At 38.0% G+C, this 14092-nt stretch overlaps 1 long non-coding RNA gene across 1 annotated transcript; it reads right to left on the bottom strand.

The window, feature by feature from the left end:
- Positions 1-400: 400 nt before the first annotated feature.
- Positions 401-13725, bottom strand: LOC148107121 (uncharacterized). Its single transcript, XR_015723013.1, has 3 exons — positions 13604-13725; positions 9245-9453; positions 401-515 (listed from the first exon to the last, which is right to left on the bottom strand). It is a non-coding gene; the product is annotated as an uncharacterized LOC148107121 (long non-coding RNA).
- Between the last annotated feature and the right edge of the window lie 367 nt (positions 13726-14092).

Here is a 14092-nt window from a genome sequence, read left to right as displayed (position 1 = left end):
TAAATCTTACATGGAGTTTTCAGTTCAGAAGATAGAACTAGAGATGGAGTCAGTGTCTCGAATGAACCAGTGCTAGGGCGCAGACCTGGGAATCAGGAATTCTGACTCTACCATTAACAAGCTGTGGGATCCTAGGTAAGACTGTGGCTCAATCCAACCAAAATCTCTTCCAGCTCCTGGGGGTGGGAGCTGCTGTAGAAACACACACTGCCAGTGGGCAGTATTTCCAAATGCTGCCTCCATCCTCAGTCAAGCCCTCACTAGTGTTCAGTGATACCATACTACCATAAGGAGGGGAAATAGTTAAGATTTCAGATTAAAACAGGAAGAGGGACAAATGGGTTATAAAAGTGTATAGGATGTCAAAGAAGAACTTGGTTAGAGAACATAGCGTTCGGTACCTTGACGCATGAAGCTCACAGTCTTTTGCCATTGATCCTGAGGTCCATTGCATTCTTGGTGGGAGATCCAACCTGAGGGCCTCCATGGACACGTGTCAGGTGGCTGGGCATTCCCTGGAATTGTATGAAAAATCAGGGCTTTTTCTTGGAGAGAGGAATCATCGCTTCCTTAACCTTTCCATAGAGGTTCATGACTAAAATTATATTTATATACTATATAAAGACAGGACAGTGACACCTTATCCACACTAGCCTGGAAGACCGTCTGTTCATCTTTGAATCTATAGTTCTGTGCATAATATACCTTCCATCTGATATACACTCAGAAAGAATTGAATGGATTAATGAGTGAAAGAACAAAGGCACAAAACCCATTTGGGAATAAGTTGCTAGGCACTGAGAAGCATCCTGTCTGCCTCAAGTAGCACAGCTCATCAGAAGCCTCAGTTCCTCAAATGAACCGTGATCTCTGCTTCCCCACAGCAATTTGTGAACAACATCTCTCTGCTTTTCTTTCCACTAGATGCAGTGCTTAGTATTATTGCCCATGGCCAATTAACTTCAATGGAAAAATGAAATCCATCATAATATTCATTTTTCTAATGGAAAAGTTAGAAGCAATCTTCTCTGAAATAGAGATGCATGATAAAGGACTTACTGGAACAGAGTTGAAAAGGAGAGCACTATTTTTGGACTGCCATTTGGGGGTTACAGGAGCCACTATGGAGCCAGAGACACTTGCCCATCAGGCCACAAGCCAAAGCCTTTGGGTTTCAAGTTTGTCCATTTATTTGACAGCCCATTAAACTGCGACTACTCGGCCCTGCTCATAACCCAAGAATCCAGGTGTCTTTGGTTTATTTACGGCACTTGCTGTTCTCACTGTGGTTCCATTCTAACCAGGAGTCTTTTTCATGTTCCCATTGCTGACAATTCTGTTCCCCTGACCATGTTCCAGGCAGGCCCCGCTGATGGAGCTCTCAGAGCTGCCCTGGATATACAGCTACTTCTCTGCATCCTTCAGAGTCTAGACGCTTATCAGGCACCGGCAAGCCAAGCTCCTGCTTTCCTCTTTCTACCTGCAATCCAAGACCACTGTTGGAGTCCCCAGGAACCAGGGAAAGTTCCTCCTGATTCTGAAAATGCGGGGGGTCTTGTGCTGCAGGATGGCTGTGTAGAATCTACGAAGCACTCCCACTTCTCTTCTGCAACTTCTCTGTATATACCAGCTTTTACAAATTTAAAGCTCTGTCTTCCAGGGCAGTTAGTTGTGCCTAAAAGATGGACCATGGGCAGGAGTGTTCTCTTCCTTCAACTGACCTGAAACAGACCTAAAGGATATAGTTCAATTGTAGTAAAAAATCATAGGTTCTAGCTGTGGGGCTCAAACCAGACTTCATGGGTCTGATGAAGAGGCACTTTCGCTATCTCTGACATTCAACAATACTCACTTTACATAGGCTAACATATCTGGGTATCTGTCTACTGACCTCAGCTCAGCTTAGTTCACCTTACTCTGCCTAAGTCATTCTACAACTATCTATTAAGTACCTACTCTAGGCCAATATTCTGTTAGGCATTAGGAATAAAAGGTCTCTACCCCAAGGACTTTACAATTTAACAAGACAATGAAGAAATTATGGTTAAAAGAGAAAAGTCTATTACAATGAAGAGTGTTCTATTAGTTAAAATTGTTCTAAAAAAGATTGGCCATTGTCATTAGGCAAGAGAAATAAACAAGGCAAAAAATAGAAGGCAAAATTATCATTATTTGAAAATGATATGGTTATATAATCATAAACCCAAGAGAGACAACTAAAAACTATTAGATACAATGAGATAATTCAGTAAAATCTCTTGTTACAAAATAATGTCCCCAAATCAATTGCTTTCCTATGTAGAAATAAAAACTGCTAAGAAAACATAATGAACAGATGAAATAGTTAAAATAAATGTAAAAAAATATGTTGGATCTATGAGAAAAAAAACTTTAAATATTTCTACCAAGCAATACAATGTAAGGTGAATAAATGAAAAGAAATCTGATCTTAGAGAGGTAAAATAAATATTATAAAGACATCAATTCTTCTTAAAATAAACTATACCATGAATGCATTACATTTTTAAAATATCATGTTTCTAAGTAACTCACCAAGTTATGAAACTTACATAAATTGGTACTGGTACAGGAGTAATCTGGCAGATCAATGAAATAAATCTGAGAGTCCAGAGATATATCAAATATATTTTTAAATTTAGTATACAAAACAGATATTATTTTATATCACTGGAGAAAAGATAGACTTATCCAGAAAATAGCCTGGCATTTGGTCAAAAACAAAAAGCGATGGATATCTCACTCCTTCCACCAAAGTAAATTCAAGATGAATCAAAGATTCAATTAAGAAGAAACTGTAAAACTACTAGATAATAAAAACAAAGAAAAGAAAAAATAAAAAAAAAAAACAACAAAAAACAAAAGAAAACACAGATGTCCACGGGGGACAAGTACAGTATGTGTACATGCAGTGTTGGGGAGTTGGAAGTGATGGGAGAAAAAAAGGGAGAAACATAGAAGAGATATGCCATGCCCTATGCAACAGATTAGATATGAATAGAATAAAATAAATAGGTCATTTAAAAATGGACTGACAGTTTCAGCTATGACATGTGAAGAGCTTGGAATTCTTTACCCCATTCTTACAACAAGAAAAAGCTGAACAAACTGAAACCCAATGACTTTTTAGAACCCACGAAAGAACTGAGTTTGCAGGGCAAACCACTGCTCCCAAATCTGAAGAAACACAAATTCAAAGTCACAGCCCAAATCTCCCCTATCCAGAGCAGAAGCCACTGGAGCTATAAACTTGTAGGAATATTTACATAGTCATTTTAAAGAATTTGAAAATTCCCTTGTGTCTCTCTGGCATGGGAAAAAAAGGAATCCTTGTGAAATACGCCCAGGGTCTTCTGTATAACCAAAGCCTACTTTCCAGAAGAAAAGACTTTTTCAGGGTTTTTTTCAGAGCCCTAGAACTCCAGCCCCAACTAGCCTCTCTGTCTCACCTAAAGGAGATAGGAAAGAGGGGAGAAGCTATTTAAAAACAAACAAACAAACAAAAAAAAAAACTTGTGAAGATCCCAGGCCATAGACACAGGCTCACTAACTATCCCCACACCAATGAGACTCCAGTGTAGTAACAGTGGCTGACAGCTGAAGAACTACAGACACGGATTTTTTCTGAGGAGAAGTACTTAGGGAAAGTCAAGAGGAGACAAGAAACAAGGGTACCAGAGGAATTTAAAGTGTCTGGAATCTTTAGCAACAACAAATACAGCCCGGTTCCATATTGACATAAATCCTCACAGTAGGAGCCTGTTTCCCTCAGTTCCTCTTCTCCAATACAACATAAATAGCTTCCAAGAAAAATTCCAAGCCACACCAAAAAGGAAGAAGAAATAGCCTGAGGAGACAAAGCAAGCAACAGATCCAGATTCTGATATGACTCTGATCTCCTGAAGAAAATAGAAGCAAAGGGAATGTTTCTCCATTCATGCTAAAGCATTACTTTATTTTTTTAAGATTTTATTTATTTATTTGACAGAGAGAGAGAGAGAGAGAGAGAGAGACAGCCAGCGAGAGAGGAAACACCAAGCAGGGGGAGTGGGAGAGGGAGAAGCAGGCTCCCAGCATAGGAGCCTGATGTGGGGCTCGATCCCAGAACACTGGGATCACGCCCTGAGCTGAAGGCAGACGCTTAACGACTGAGCCACCCAGGCGCCCCTAAAGCATTACTTTAATACCAAAAAGGAGATAAAGATATTACAAGAAACAAAAACTACACACCGATATGGATACAAAAATCCTCAACAAAATATTACCAAATTGAATCTGACAATGTACAAAAAGAACTCTACGCCAAGACCAACTAGTATTTATTCCAAACAGACAAGTCCCGTTCGACACTCAAAAATCAATTAGTATAATCCACCAAATCAACACACTTCAGAAGCCAAATCATACAATCATTCTGACACAGAAAAAGCACTTAACAAAATTCAACACCCATTAACAATCTTTTTAAGATTTTATTATTTCTTCATTTGAGAGAGAGGGTGAAGGGGGGAGCAGAGGGAGAGGAACAAGCAGACTTTTCACTGAGTGTGGAGCCCAAGGGGAGCTCACACCCATGACCCTGAGATTATAACCTGAGCAGAAATCAACAGTCAGATGCTTAACTGAGCCACCCATGCACCCCTCCCCCATGAACAATTTTTTAAAAAGCGTTCAGCAAACTAGGAATAAAAGGGAACTTCCTCAACTTGATAACATCTACAAAAAACATAAGTTAACATAATATTTAGTGGTGAATTCAATACTGATCATTTGCCCTCCCCCCAGACTGGGAACAAGACAAGGATTTCTCTTCATCATTCCAGTTTAATGTACTGTAAGTACTAATCAGTGGAATAAAATAAGAAAAGAAAATCAAAGGTATACAGATTGAAAGGAAAGAAATAAAACTGTCTCTATTCATAGATAATGAGAATTTTTTGTAGAAAATCTAAAAGAGTGAATAAAAAGCCACAGAATATGAAATTAATGCACAAAAGTCAACTGTTTTCCTATATGTATGCCAGCAATAAACAACTGGAATTTGAAATCAGTAAGACAATACCATTTATAATAGCACTCCCAAAAATGAAATATTTAGGATCAAATTTAACAAAGTATGTGTACGACCTATATACAAAAAACTATGAAACAGCGATTAAAAAAATGATCTAAATAAATGGAGCAATAATGCATGTTCACAGATTTGAAGATTCAATGTTGCAAATTAAGAAATCAATTCTTCCCAACTTAATCTAAAGACATAATGCAATCCCAACCAAAATCCCAGCAAGCTGTTTTATAAATATCAAAAAGTTGATTCTATATGGAAAGGCAAAAGACCTAGAACAACCAACACAATATTGAAGAAAAATAAGAACAACGTTGGAGGACTAACACTACTCTATTTCAAGACTTATTATAAGGCTACAGCAATCAAAATAGCATGGTCTTGGCAAAAGGATACATTAAACAGTGGAACATAAGAAAGAGCCCAGATGAAACCCATACAAATATAGTCAACTAAACTTTGACAGAGGAGCAAAGACAATTCAATAGAAAAGGAATAGTCTTTTCAATAAGTGGTACCAGAATAACTGGATATCCCTGTGTAAAAAATAAATAAATAAACCTAGACATGGATCTTACACTTTACACAAAAATTAACTCAAAATGTATAATAAGCCTATATGCAAAATGCAAAGCTACAAAACTTCTTGAAGAAAACAGGGAAACTGTGCGATGTTAGGTTTGGTGATGGGTTTTTAAACACAACAGCAATAGCATGATCAACAAAAGAAAAAGTTGATAAGCGGGGCTTCATAAAAATTAAAAGTTTGTTCCTCTGGGAGAGAAAGACACTCCTGAGCGAATGAAAAGACAGGCCACAAGCAAGGAGAAAATATTTACAAAACACATATTTGATTAAGAACGTGTATCCAAAATATACAAAGAACTCTTAAAAGTCGACAACAAAAAAACTTTAAACGCCTCAATGAAAAAATATGGACACAAGATCTGAACAGACATCTCCTCAAAGAAGATATACAGATGGCAAATAGCACGTGAGTGACCCTCAGCTTCATTTGTCATTAGGGAATTTCAAATTAAAACAATAATATGATACCACTGAACACCTTTTAGAATGACTAAACCCAGAAACTGACAATACCAAAAACTGATAAGGATGTTGAGCAAAAGGATCTTTCATTCATTGTTGATGGGAATGCAAAATGGCACCGCCAGTTTGGAAGACAGTTGGACAGTTTCTTATAAAACTCAGTGTCGTTTTACCATACAATTCAACAATTGCGCTTCTAGGAATTTTCCCAACTGGTCTGAAAGCCTATGTCCACGCAAAAACTGATATGAATGTTAATAGCAGCTTTATTCATAATCGACAAAAACTGGAAGAACCAAGGTGCCTTCCATTAGATAAACTGTGATATATGCATAAAATGGAAGGTTATTCCACAATGAAAAGAGCTATCAAGTCACAAAAAGACATGGATGAAGTTTAAATGCATACTAATAAGTGAAAAAAGCCAGTCTGAAAAAGCTATACTGTGTGATTCCAATTATATGACAGCCCGAAGAAGGCGAAATTTTAGGAACAGTAAACAGATCAGTGGTTGCCGAGGACCTGTGGGCAAGGGTGACTGAATAGGTAAAGCACCGGCGATTATTTTTAGGGTGGCAGAGCTGTTCTGTATTGATACTGTAATGGTGAATACAGGACATTAAAGCATTTGACAAGGCCCATAGAACTGTATGGCACAAAGAGCTCAATGTATAAACTTTTTAAAAATCAATTTAGGAGGTCATAGGATCCCAACAGAAAATACAGGATAGACAAAAGTATCTAAACATGTTACAAACATATGAAACCACCTCGCTGAAGTGGGTAGGGGAGTAAGATGCTGACCCAAGTAACTCTGGAAATAAATGGAGTCTGTAAGACTAAAGGCAATAGGAATTGTACATAAGCTCTAGTTGATGAAACCTTTTTCCCATTGGAATATGGGTTAACAATTCTGAAAGCCCTGTACATGTACACTGGAATTAAACAATTAGGTAAATGGATGGCAGATGGTGGAAGGGGGACTGAGAAGTAAGCAAGGGAAGAGAGCTAGAATGATCCATGCAGTAATGGATTAGAGTTGGAGATATCAGAATGAACTCATTAGATGAACTATATCATATGTAGTTCATCACAGACACAAGCATTTTTAGATAAGTGTATATACATTAGTTAGAATACATACATATAAGTCCTTATTCTTTCAGCTGAGAGAGCCCAGTATGGAAGAGGATACCCAGCACCCAGATCTTGGTTTTAAATATCATCCTTCAATAAAATGGTTGATTCTAGGACTGTGGCAAGAAAAATATGAGATGAGCCTGGGGCCTCTCGTAGTATCAGAAAGTTAAGGAGGTGCTTTAAAAAATGATGGAGGTAAGTCAAAGGATCCAGGAGCAACTGAAAGAACCCCCAGTGGAACTCTGAGCAACAAAGCTAGAACCATAGAAGCAACAAAATTAATAAATACTGAATTATAACTCAAAGTGTAAAATAAACACCCGTGAGTACTCATGAATCCACACTGACACAAATAAATGATTGCATAAATAAATAAGCTGGAGAAAATAGACAACTTTCCCCAGCAGAAAAATTCCAAATACTTGTGTAGGTATTCCACAAAGAGGTAGAGTCTAACATCCCACCCATTAAGTATGGACTGTGCATATCGATTTCCTTTCTTCCAGGAGGAAAAAGAGTAACTTTGGAGTGGAAAAATATGGAGCCACAAGGAAATTTCTAAAACCCATTTTAAAAAGCAACACCTGGTTATGACTTTTCCCAACGTACTTTTTCTGGATATAAAGAATACTTTTCATGTCTTTTAAAAGTACAAAATATCTGTGCACTTCTAAAAATGTTTTTCAAATGAAAGAAACAAAATATGTAAAATATAGCAACCCATCTCACTGCCCCCACATTCTCTTAATACCCAACCACGCCCACAGAACAGTTGTAAACCCTTAAAGAAATGATCAACACCATGTGTCTCTAGATTTAGCACTGAGTAGTGAACTAGAGGGACAAAATGAATTTGGTCAAGCAAAAACTTACAGTAAGTATAAATTCTTCCTTTGCCTAAAGGAAAGAACATTTTCATTAATACTTATCCAACCATTACTTAAGGAAAAAAAATTAAATTAGTTGTATTGGATTCCATGAGCTTCTCTGTATAGAAAATACATAATTTATTCAGCATTTTATAAAATGAAAATCTTAATGGATTAATATTTAGAATTATATCTTTATCATGGGAAACAGAAATCCAAAAAAAAGTTAGCAAATGGGTATCACTGCTGTGCATTTCCTTTGTTGGATCAGTTATACTCTTAAAATGAAATTTTCCATGAATTTTTATGATTTCCTATAGACAGACATACTGTTTAGTGTTGAAACTATTACCCAGGTAGAATTTTAGTGCATTCTGCCTCTTTCTAGGGAAAGACTCAAATTGAGCCAGAGCAAGACTCAAACATTATAAAAGGAAAGATACGAAGGGCTAATAAGGGAGGCCAAGCAGTAATTTTATCTTTGATAGTCTGCGTGTTCTGTTTTCAGAGTTCTAGTTCTCTCCCATTTATTAAGCCCAGTGTCCTCAGACTAAAATATGAAAGCCACTCTTAGAGAAGGACAGTATTGTAATAATCATAATAATAATAGTTATTTTAGCTAATCGTTCTTGAACCGTTGGTATCTTCCACGTAATACTGGCAACTTCTTTAAGCTGGTAACAGCCCTATGAGGCAAGTATTGTCATCATCGCCATTTTACACCTTGGGGACGGAGAAGCAGAAAGATGAAGTGACTGGCCAAAGGTCACACAGCTAGTGAATGACAGAGTCAGGACTTCAGCTCAGGCAGCCTAGCTCCAGAGCCCATAGAGCTGACCTGCCACACACCTGTCAAGGCATTGTGGTCAAACAGACCTGAACGTGTCTTCTCATTCTGCCACTTTCTATGTGACCACTTAGAGCTTCTCTCCCTCTGGCTCTTCAGGGAGTCCAGTGCTGCCTACCTCTCAGGCTGATGGGAATTCAGTGAGAACAGGTAAGCCCCTGCCACAGAGCCAGGTCAAAAGGAGGTATTTGATCACAGTTAGGCACCAAAGATATGAAGGTGTTAAGACAGGACCTCTGTCCTTGAGCTCACCTTTAAGAAGAGAAGCGTTTCCTCACAGGGGACATATGGAATTGTCTCTATCGTTTCCACAACTGTATCCACATTGGGTCCATCACTCCAAGTGACCATTGCTTTGTTCTGTGACTTCTTCATGAGGTGGGAAGCATCTCTGGATCCTTGACTTCTGGCCTTGTTCTTCTGCCTCTTGTCAACTACCCAGTCAGTGACGGCCTCCTAATCTGGTGAAAATATATTATTATTATTATGCAGTGCTTTAGAAGACTGAAAGATATTGAACATAAACTGAATATAAAGACAGCAGGGCTTATCAGCTCCAGCTTTCAAGTTTAATGGTATTACATAGTGTTAAACAAACAACAGGCCCAAAATGGAGTCACTTATGCTGAGCACCACGTCACCAAAACCAAGACTTACAGTTTTGGCTCTCCCAGAAATGGAATCTTAAACCAGTCAATCAGGAATCTCCTGATCAACACGAGTTAAAGAATCTGCCTGATAGACCCCTGCCTTGTAATAACCAAATGAAAGGATTCTTGTAATAACTTTTTTTTTTTTTTTTGCCTAGGATAAATTCCTTGTTCCCATCCCCTTCTGCCTCTAAAAGTCTTTCATATTCTAGAGCTCCTGAGAGCTACTTTCTCTCTGCTAGATTTGATGTTGCCTGATTTGAATCAACTTTTACTCAAATAAGTCTAAAAAATTTTAATATGGGTCAGTTTATCCTTTAACAACAGAAAAGCTCATGATGGTCACACAATGGGGAATCCATCTCCAACAAGGACTATCAAAGGATTTTAAAACATCCCTCCCACCATTAGAAAAACCGAACAGCAACTGTGACAGAGAGAGCTGGCTCCCTTGAAAGTACGCACATACAGAACAGTCAAGACACAGAAGAGGTCAACATCATGAAAACTAGAATGACGATTGTGCAGAACATACTGAAGCAAATCAAATTTCCTATGTAAGTTGTTATTACAAAAGGCAATAATTTGTCTTTGATAGCCTATAGATTTTATTTTCAGAAAGATAGCCCCTCCCATTTATTAAGCCCAGTGTCTTCACACTAAAATATAAAAACCACTCTTAGAAGAGCAGTATAGCAATAATAGTAATAACTATTTAACTGATATTTATTGAACACTTGGTATGTGGCAGGCAATATTGTAAATGCATTTAAGCTGATAGCAGGCCTGTGAGGTAAGTAGTATTATTCTCAGTTTACATCTTAGGAATGGGGACACAGAGAACTTTTGGATGAGGCTGCAGCGATTTAATACGATTTTATAAGGAAATGCAAGGAAACTTTCAAAGTGAATTACTCAAGGAACATTCATGTTTTCTTTTGGCTGGGAAGCACTGAACAAAAGAGAAATCTATATTAAAGGATGGATACCAAGGTTGGTTAGTAAAACCACAATAGTTTCACATAGTTGGCAAGACTTTAGGGGGAAAGAGTGCTATAAAAAGGAGAAGACCCCAAAGCATTTGTGGTCTTGGGCTCCTGGGCTGAAAGGAGCCCAGACAGTGGCACCACTTCTCATTTTAACAAATTAAAATTAGAAGATACAATTGCAAACAAAGTGATCCAGAATCAGGGCAGAGCCCCAAATGTTACTTCGACTTAAGACCTGGGCATGATTTAGGAAAGGTTATGCTAAACACGAAGTATAGGATCATAGGGGGCTAGTCTAGATGTCCAAACAGGATTGAGCAGGGCCAGCACGTTCAGAACTCCTTTGGTAGCGCAGACCTGTTGTTTCTTTTCTAGATAGGTCCAAATCAGTGTGAATAAATGTGAAATAACCAAAAAATATATATATATTGGTCTCTGGCCCTGGTTCCTGACACAGAGCTCCTAAAACCTTCGTCATTTCCTGAGTGATAGGAGCATTTGACACCAACCTCCTAAACCCCTCAGAATTTCCTTGGTGATGGGAACATCTTTTTTTTCTAATGGTGACTCTCCCCAGGATCCTGAATGGGGGTTGATCACCAGAAAAACCAAGTTAGAAGGTGAAATTTTCAGCCCCCACCCTCACATTCTCTAGAGTGGGGAGACAGGCTAGAAATGGAGTTTATAATTGATCATGCCTACTTAATGATGTTTCTGTAAAAATGCCAGTGATACTGGGTTTTGGGGAGATATGTTTAGGTGCGTTCTTCTAGCAAATGGTCAAATCCAAATAGAGGGTCATCGGAATCTCTGATTTGTAGCCAAGTTGGATGTGAGTTATGGGTAACCTGGGGACCTACTATTGTGAATGGCATCTCAAGTGGAGATAGTCTTGTGGCACTGAGCCCTTAACCTGTGGGTGTGCACTCACCACTGTTAGTATCAGAATTGAGTTAAATTGCGGGATGCCCAGTTGGTGTCAAAGAATTGGTTGGTGTGGTGGGGAAAAAACCCACACATCTGATGTCAGAGTATTGTATGCGTAGAAGAGAAACACAGGGAGTTTTTCTAGGTGATACACTAAATGTTAATGTTTAATGCATTGACTTTGCTTCACCTAGCTCTCCCAACTCCAAGAAGGCTGAGAAGGAAACCCTAGAAAGAACAAGCTAAGTGATGTAGTAACTCTCAGGATAACTGCTTTGCTCTTAGGAAGACTTCAGATTCAAGCAAGAGAATATTCAACATTAAGTACTGGTTAAATAAATAATGGTATATCTAAATAACAGAATGCTGTAGAGCCACTAAAATCAGGTTGGGAAAATACATTTAATCACACAGCAAAATAGTCAGGATACAGTGTTAAGTGAAAAACAGTTGTTTAAATGTATAGCATGACACTGAGGATACGATAATGAATAAAGTTGACTGAAACCCTGAATGCACATTCTACAATCACAACAAAATCTGAATATTATAGTAGATATTTGGGTAGTCTGTCTAGTATCTTTTTGGAAACCAATCCTTCACACTGATTCTAATTTTTTCAGTCCTTGTTATTTACTGGTGGACCTAATCCTCTCTCTGCCCCTCTTCAGGCTTTGAGGTGAGCAGGCAGCCCAGCTGTAATGCAGTATCCAACATAGCTAGAGCCAATCAGAGTAATTGATCCTCTGGCTAGAGTGACGATTACATGTTAAGCACAGGACCTAAACCAGGACAATCCGAATCTTCATTGAGACTTTTGTCAGAGCCAATGTCAAGGCGATTTTTCTTCTTTTGCTATAATTGTTTAGGTTTGTTTTGTTTTGTTTTTGGGTTTTTTTTTTTTTTTTTTTTTTGCCAGTGTTGGTGGGGAGGTGTCCCAGACTACCTACCCATGCTCATCATGCCGCTACTTGAAAAAAACCAAACCGAGAGGTTTGGAAATTGGAATTGGAATTTGGAATTGGAAAAAGGAAACCTTTTTTTTTTTTTTACTTAAATGGCTTAAGGTCATTTGAGTGATGTTTCCTGCCACTGCAAAGGAAAAAACATTTCTAGCTAAAACAACATATCTTGGGCATCTCAGCTTGAGCCTACGTTTGACAGCATATCTGATTGTACCGTAGGGCCACTTGAAGCATCTATTTGCACACATTATTCGGCAGAGAGAAAAACATCCTGCTAGACACAGAGGGGAAGAAATAAAAGATGCTGAAAACAGCATGGTGTTGCTCCCCAGACCCCATACATTTGCGTTTGAGCACTAAAAAATGACAGATGCTGATCAAAGGAGACAATTTTGTAAATTCTCTATTAGGCATGAGGGCCAAGCACTTCTGCATGGGGACCCCAGAAAGTAGCAGATGGATGGAATTCAGTGCAATACTACATTCTGCCACATGAGAAACTCAGAACATTCGGTCCATTCTGGCAGCTCAAGGTTTTGTGGGCTAGGGAGGATCTGAAAACAATGTGCTTGGCATTTTATCAAGGAAGATAAAGACATCAAGGCAGCTGAAGAACTATCATCTGAGTCATTTCGCAGGTGACCTTGGAGTGTGGAACACACACTTGTTTTAGAAGCCGTAGGATCACTCTTGGCCATGCCCAAAATAACATGGTGTGGTATGGAAGAAGGCTCAGGCTCTTACATCAGCTGGAGGGAGCAAAAGTCAGTGTGGTTTAATTGAATTTTAACTGAATTTTCAAGTCAGTTGCTTGCATTTTAGAATGATGATATCTAGAAATTTTAAACTATGTTTCAAAGGCATATACCAAATAATGACTGTTTTTGGAAAATAAAATTATGAATGACTTATTTTCCTCTATTTTAACTCCCCCAAATGTTTCAGAAATTAATTATATGTTATAATCTGATCAGCAAACAAACACACAATGTTACTTTAAAAAAAAAATTCTTGGCCCTTCAGGCAGCGCCATTCAAATGCACGTAAGAGCTGGTAAACCTCAAGAAAAAAAAATCTCACCAGTTCAGAATAGAATGAAGAAAACTTAAGAACTTCAATACCCAGTAGTTGGAGGATAATTCTTCCCAGAAAAATACACTTTTCCTCGCTTATCACCAAAATCATAAGCAACATCAGCAAACATCATTTTAGGAAGTCATCTGAAGATCAAAGAAATTGGAATTAATTGTATTGAATTCATGGGTTGTTAAATTTTAGGTACATAAAATATAATTCATAAAGTTCATTTAATGTGATGTCTATTGTTTGAATGACTGTAAATATGTCGATACAGATAGCTATTTATGTGGATGTAAATATAAGACATAAACGTATGCATAAAGTAGACACAGGCTTGGATTTAGGTATATATTTATCACTTTCAGAACTTATCAGGCTTTCAGAACTATACTTGAGAACCATTCACATATTCTCCAGCATATACTCTTCAGTTTCTCAGCTCAAACTTATCCCACCCCAAAGTTTTTCAGAATCTTAATCTTAATTCTC

This window comes from Ursus americanus, chromosome 35 (assembly GCF_024610735.1).
Source record: "Ursus americanus isolate L20-20 chromosome 35, mUrsAme1.1.p, whole genome shotgun sequence".
NCBI lineage: Eukaryota > Metazoa > Chordata > Mammalia > Carnivora > Ursidae > Ursus > Ursus americanus.
Note: the sequence above shows the minus strand (reverse complement) of the source record. Positions and strands in the feature narration are given on the sequence as shown.